Consider the following 8235-nt stretch of genomic DNA (forward strand, 5'->3'; position numbering starts at 1 on the left):
ACATTTTTTTTTCAATGCGCAAATAAAGAATTTCTTATCCATTAATGGTCAGATAAGAATAATAATTTCCTATTCTTAGTGTCAGATGATAGTGGATTCAAAACTTCAATCGCAAAACTGGATTCGAAAATTAAAATTGAATTGTAAGTTTAATTGTAAGATATTGTTAGATATAGGTGAATTACAAAATTCAATAAAAGTAAATTATGTTACTAACTTTAAACAATTATAGAAATCGCGATAGGAATAGAAAAAAATGCATACGCACATGTGTGGATTATTGCACACGTCCTCTTAATTTTAAGTGGACGTGTGCAAGCTATACTTAGTAATCGAACTTCAAAGTTCTGAAATCGCATAAAATACATGTATATTGTGGTGTATTGAATGAAAATAAGGGGATGAATTAGTGCTATTTAGAAAATATAACCATTAATTTCATTAATTTTTTTTTCGCAGATGCGAGGAAATTATTATGTCGCAACCGGTAGGGGAACAATTTGTAGAATCTGGAGAATGAATGAAAGAGAGAGAGAGAGAGAGAGAGAGAGAGAGAGAGATTTATAGAAAACAATTTATATCTATATTTTTTTTAGTATAAATATGGCGAAGCTCCGAGTTGCATAAAAAATTATTGATAATTTAACATGCATTTTTGTGTTTGTTATAAGCTTATTTGATGGTTTCATCATACAAGAAGTTTTCTTGTTTGCTTATTGAAGAATCCAAAGAAGTATAGCATGACATTATTCAGAAAACTTCGAGAAGTAAATAAAAATAATAATAACAGAAATAAATCAAGAACGGGTATAGAGCTTGAGCAAATGCTGCTTCCATTGAATCAGATTCTCTCTCGCTTTGTAACACCGGCCACACCTTTAACATTTTATTTTACTCCGTGTCTCAGCTCGACAGTTTAGATGATACATTTTCGTATTTTCTTACAATTTTTGTAACGAATCGCATATTTCCCCCTAAAGATGTCGGCTCTTTATTACGATTACGACGACTCTGCTCAAGTACACATTCCTCAAAAAGGACTTCTTTTAGTAATGATAGCACTGGCTTATAGTCTGTAAAGCAATGTAATCCAGTAAGAAATTAAAAAAAAAAACCCAAGCATTCCTACCGAATAGTCAGTCACAGTATTTACTGATTTACAGTAATTCGTAATAGTGTTTATGGATTGACGTGAAGTCATCTATGAAAACGATTTACAGTATGAAAACGATCACCTACCTAGCTTTTTTTGAAAGTATACGAAGTCTTTTAAATGAAGAAGAATGCCCTGACAAGATTTCTGACAATACGAACAACTGTCTCGCATTCGCATCTTTCAACACTCGAGGTAATGCTATCCATAATGGATTTTTTTATTCGAGTAGACGTCACAGCATGTGCTACACGATAGAGACTGGTGAGTCAGTGAAGAAGAGCAGACATTCCCAGTATGAAAAAATACTAGCTCCTGCCGTAAATGTTAGTTTTTATGAAAACTAATATCACAAATCATCATCATGATATAGAACATACATATTCGATCAATTATAGTACCAATAGGTGATGACAGCCATCAACTTACTCTACTACTACTCTTTTGATTTTATCATTTTAACGCATACTGCGCTGAAAAGTTTGTAATTTACAAATATTTTTGGATGGCTTATCCGAGAACATCACCAAATATGCAGAACTCTTACAGAGTCAAAAAGAGATGAACTCTCATTAGTGTAGTATGAGATATCTTGACGTGGATATCCTTGAAGAAGAAACACATGACATTTATTACATACATATAGTATTTTTTTTCCTTTTTATCTTTTATTTCCTTTCTCTTTCAAAGTTTATAAAGAAATAAGAGGCTATGTTATTGCACTAGCAACCACTTCACAAGAAAGTTCAGCTCTTTGGAAAACTTTCTCTTCTTAATAATGAATGCGGAGTTGAGATGTAGTCATGCAGAAACACTCACAAAAACCACTCACGTAACATTTAAAGTGAAACTGAATCCTTGACACAAGAGATTCAATAAGAAAGCATTCCTTTAAAATGTTTAAATTTTTAATTATGTATTTTAATGATTACCTAATTAATTGCATGTAGGTTACAGGAGAATATTTTCAAACTTTAAGTTTAAATTCCCAGCCAGGGAGAGAATATATTTTGTGTCTCTTTATCATTACATAATGAAAACAATTTAACAATTTTATTGTACAGCAGACATCATGGAATTCGTTTTAATTAGAAGGCATTCATTACAGTATATTTTTATGTCACTTCCTTGTTCACTTTCCAGAATTTAATCAGAACGATTAAATTCTGGAACATTACACATATAATGTGTAGTGTGTGTTAGTTAATATCCAATATTTTTGTTTGTGTACAATAACATTGTAATGCATCACGAATGAAAAATTATTCCTTTTTTATATGTTCTTTTACCTTGCGATGTCTAGGGTTTTCTATTCATTTAACCGCTACCGCATCGAGGATAAGGTGGTTAGTCCTATGCCTCCTGGTATGTCCTATGTCTGGAGATGTGTGTGTTCACGGGCCGATTTGCCTGTTCTGGGAGACGAAAAATTCGAGTTTCCGGTTGAAATCTCCCCCCCCCCCATACCTCCGTATGAGACTGGCTAACTCACCTTTAGTCGAAAGAGACCCGAAAGAGTTCCTCACATCACTAACGGGAATCGAGCCCATGTCTTTCCGACCAAAGGGGGTTCATCTATACTGACTGAGCAACGGAGGCGCAGGGGAAAATGATAATGTGAGATATATATATATATATATATATATATATATCATGAGAGTAGGTCATAATATGTCGAGAACGCTGACATAAATGATTTCTGAAGATGAAATGAACAATCAATGTATGCAACGGAGGATGTGGAAAAATTCCAGCCTTCGAAATAACCAGTTTCAACACGTGTGACAATTTTTATTTAAGGGAATGAACTTTTTTTTTCGGTACTTTACAAAATTTCTAGAAATTGGAGATACGGGAAAAGTAGATACACTGCAAACATGACTGTTAAAACGAGAGGATGTAATTAGCTTCATATTACCGGTAATGGAAGAATGCTATTTTCTAGGTAAAACAATCAATCACGCAGGGCAGATAGAAATAAAAAGGTCGTGGATGACACTTAGCGATATGTTATCCTAGAAACTGTGTGAAGTGTAATTTGAGTTAGTATGGGGTGTGGTCTCATCAGTGTGCAAGCTACTGGGAATATTTAATTTAAGTTAATTTTACTTTCTTTATATTTCGCAAAATAACTGCCGTATCTTATTCTTTGTCATCTGTTTCTATTTTAGTGCGCTGCATTCCAAATAGAATTTATGTTTTAAATCTTCCATAAGCACGGTAACATCCTCTTCCTTTTCTTACGTCTGTAGAAATTCGACACTTTTTTGGCAAGAAACTCTCTCTCTCTCTCACACACACACACACACACACACACACACACACACACACACACACACACACACACACACACACACACACACACACACACACACACACACACACACACACACACACACACACACACACACACACACAAACGTCGCCACCAGTAAGTTTATTTTCTTAGTTTAGCGTTGTAGGGACGGAAATGCGTTACGAGTGACCTCCATTGCATTGCAAAGCACAATGAAAGAGAAGAGAAGGGCTTCATTTTCCGCGTGACGGTAACTGTTTGGTAAGTAAGCTATGCACGTACTTCACTGCTTGATATTCTCTCCTTTAAGTGGAAATAATTAGAGAGATTAGGAAAGGAGACACTGTTAAAGGTATAAAGGTTGTTCCAAAAGTCATGGCGGCTAAGTGCACACAGTTACGGTGATCAGTTGCGATGCGTACTCCGACAATAATTCTTACTGGGACAGGAGAATTAAGCTTAACTGCTCACGAGATTTTTAGTATATATCCCATACGTAACGAGAGGGTGCTAGAGAAGAACCATTATATAATAATATGATCCTACTTTGTTCACAGTTCGCAGGCCATTGAATTGCTTCAATACATTATTAACCCTTGCTTCTATATTAAGTTGGTGTACTATACATTCTGATTGCTACTTTTAAACACATTAACCCACATTCCATACACGTCGGTTCTGTAACGAGATATGAGAAAAAATGTAATTATTAACATTAAAGGCTATCACTATAGTAGCAGCAAATTATACACTGAATTAATTTTTTTTCCGAGTAGTAATTGGCTGTCCAAAAATTGTAAATCTATAACACATCATCAGTATTCTAGGTCAACTAAAAGTAACACATGCTTATTTAACCCAGAAACAATGTTCTTTACATCAGACATGGACTTTTAGATAATTTCTGGGATTTATACGCAAAGTGATGGAATCGCATTTGGTAATACAAGTCATTTACTTGCTAAAGGCCTAAAATTCTGTGTCTAAGTGGAATTCGTGGAAACCACAGACAGTTAGTGACAAATTGAGGCTAAATGAATTCAGTTTTCAAAGCCAGCGTTATTCAAATATTAAAAGTTCCAGTTCATTAAATAAGAAATTACTTAAAATACTTAATGAGATATATTGGTTTGTATTTGTGTAGATCAACGCTTTCGGTGAGATAATAAGGATTTCCTGCCCCCTTATACGACTGCAGAGCTGTAAATAAAGAACTGATCGTTTGTTTGGAATTAGCTAAAAGCCCGTCTAAAATTCTTCTTCTTCTGCTTTTCATCTTCTGTCTTAGGTCTCGCACCTGCTGTAACAATGTTTATTGCAGTTCCTCTTTCCACAGTTTTTGTGGTCTTCCAACTGATCATTTAATACTCGGTTTCCATTTTTCTATTTGTCTGTTTTTTTTTTTTTTCCATTCTGCTGACATGCTTTTGGCATTTTGTTTTTTGAATTACACTTTTTATATATTTCTTCATATATTCGATTTGATCAATTTTTTTTTTAAATTTCATAAGCGTTTTCATTTCTACAGTAGTGTTTAAATGTTTGATCTTAACTGTTTCAGCCATTGTTTCAGATGCATAAGTTAAAACTGGTCTTATTGCACTTTTATATATACTTGTCTTAGCTGCAATATTTAATTTTATGTTCCTCTATTGTTCTGTTTAAACATCCAGTAACCTTAAAATGTTAAAAAACGTTTAATTTTCTTGACCAAAAAGCTCTGGAAAAACTTTTATTGGGATTATATTGATCAAGTGTATGTAATAAACAACTAAGTTATACCAACTAGTTTCACCAACTAAGTCTGTTGGCATCTTCAGGGTACATAACTAAAATCAACCGATTCCAAAATTTGGTATCGGTTGATTTTAGTTTGTAACAGTTTTTTACTTTTTAGTGCCTTACATCAGTTATGTACCCTGAAGATGCCAACAGACTTAGTTGGTGAAACTAGTTGGTATAACTTAGTTGTTTATTATATACACTTGATCAATATAATCCCAATAAAAGTTTTTCCAATCCAGTAATCTTGTTGGCTTTAAGCGCTTGCTTTTTGACTTCATTTTCTGTTATTCCTTCCCAGTTAATATGAATCCTTAAGTAGTTAAAATTAATTTTAAATACTTATGAATTCATACACCTCATTGGTTGCCTCTGATCACAAGTGTTTTAGGTTTTTTCTATTGATATTTACAAATTATATTTTTGTAAAATGTGTTGCAAATGAAATACTTCTTTTTGTAAATTATCTTCTGTGTGTCTGCTACCATTATTACGTCGTCTGCATAGCAGATTGGATTTACTATAATATTATTTATAATTCAGTTAATGGACAAGATATGCTTACCTCATAGTATTAGATTTAAAATAATCACAAACAACAACCACAACAGGGTTTTGTTTGGAAATAAGTATTTTCTTGATATAAGTTTAAGATTTGTCATAGATTTTGAGTGCACGAAGTTTATTCTGCATAAGAATTGCTAAGTGCTCATACAAAGTTTTTATTCTTTTTCCAAATAAAGCAGTAAAATTTGATTAATTGCTACATGAAAAACATTTCTTATAATCATGTCATCAAAACATTCCTGAATTGAATTTTCTTCATTTTTAATCTGTGTATTGTAATATTTCCAGGTATGTCACCTCCAACATTATTTCATATCTAATGGTACGAATATTTCAGTTCCATATACGACAACAGTTTCCAAAAACTCGACGAGTCAGAGGAATGGAAAGGTTTATCACTACAGGTTGATAGTCGACTACTTCTGGTTCCAGTCTAAACAGCTCTAGCTAATTTATGTGACACTTGAAGAGTAACTCCAATTACAAATCGTTCATAGTCGAAGTGTGAAATATCTGCATTTCAGGTAAAAGCATTTTATTACAAAATTTTGGGTCAATGAAAAAGTAGAACATCAATGAAAGTAAACTGAGCTCCGGTCAGCCAAAAATAGCGAATGATATGACACGGATAAACGTATTAACAGAAACTTAAATATTAAATTTAGTAATAATCATTCCTTACGTTTGGCTGCAAATGTAGATATTAGTGAAATATCTTTATGCGCGTTGTAGAACAAAACCACTCTTTAAAAAATAATTCAGCTCGTTGGGTAGTTCTTAAAAACTGCACTGCTTGTATCGTGTGCGTGTGTGTGTGTGTGTGTGTGTGTGTGTGTGTGTGTGTGTGTGTGTGTGTGTGTGTGTGTGAAATAATTTAACATTACCGAATAAAAATAGTAGGTGATAAACAGTATGCTCTCTTGGGATATTTGCATTTTTTATTTGCATGTACACTGAAGATTTGTCTATTTAGTCAGCGCCAAGGACAGAAATATAACTGGAAACATTACAAGAGAAGGCGATGATCTCTAACAAACACAGCGTTCACTTCATTACTCTCTGATGGATGAAATTTAAAAATAGCACAGTAGCATCATTTGTTACTACTGGTGTAGTCGTTCTCAGCAACAGTTAATTCAGAAATCGAGATCACAAGCAAGAATGGATGAATGGTTAATGATTATGAATACGTATTTTGTAAGCGAAGATTAGATAATTTTTAACTGACTCTCCTGCCACAAAAATTTCAACCCATAGTACACTAATACCGTGCAAGGACGATTTTTGTAAAACACTCCTTTATTATCGTTATTATTTCCTATATGTATTATATTTTTACAGAGTCCAAAAACGCTGCTTTAGATGCTAAACATGGAACTTTTTCAGGCCACTTCAGACCTTCAATAACTTAGACAGTGGTCGAAACTCCCACCTAAGATTATACCCAAACAACTAAGACTGTGAGTGGAGCATAAACTACATTTATTCTCCGACTGGTCTGTGCATTTCTGAATAAAAATTGTATTAAATTGTATTTCATGAGAAGAACCCTCTGTCACCAGAGACTTTTTAACTCAATGGGAATGTCATTAGCGACTATGCTACAGACCTTCCTCTGGGAAGAACGAAAAACCGAATATGTCAATAAATAGATCGATAAATACAGCACTTATTTCAGAGGATAATATCAACTGTATAATATATATTCTGGATATTCCAGGTATTAAGATTTCGTGATTATTTCCTAATCCACAACTTTCTTCCAAATTGTTTATTATTTATCAAGTCTCCGATTTGGCGCCTCTTGCATTTCGGTCATTTTTTTTCGCCAGCTTTCTCTTCAAACATTTTCTTCTCTCCTCCCCCCTCCTGTTCTGTTCTGTTTGAATGTCTATGCGACCATACTTACACATTTTTGAATATTAATAATGCCAAGTTTATCAGATATTTTCCTTCCTGCCATTCGTTTATCCCTCAGCTTAGAATTATCATATCCGTGATTTCCAGTCTTTGATGTGCTATTTTATTTCTATCCCACATCTCTCTAATCCACATATTAATTATTTTGCGCGTTGTCTGATATCTGATTTTCTCCCGCGGAATATAATTTTTCCTTTTTTTCAACTCATTTCCACCATGTTGATCTTATTTTATTATATATTTCTATATTTAATTTCCTATTACCACTAAAATTGAATTTAGTGATGAAAAGAAATTAAATGAATGGCTAAATATATGAACTACAGAATAGGTTATACATATACCGGCCACTGAATTAGAAGTTTTTATGCAGATGTACATAAATGCCATTTACGCCGCGTATATGGAAAATACTTGGTCATGTGTCACTATGTGTTCTAGATATTACAAATTTCTAATTCAGTGGTCGGTATGTGTACATATAACTACATTCTTCATAGTCAGCAGTTGATTTTTG

Source organism: Typopeltis vanoorti, chromosome 1 (assembly GCF_054136105.1).
Source record: "Typopeltis vanoorti isolate ZY-2024b chromosome 1, IOZ_Tvanoo_1.0, whole genome shotgun sequence".
Taxonomy (NCBI): Eukaryota; Metazoa; Arthropoda; class Arachnida; order Uropygi; family Thelyphonidae; genus Typopeltis; species Typopeltis vanoorti.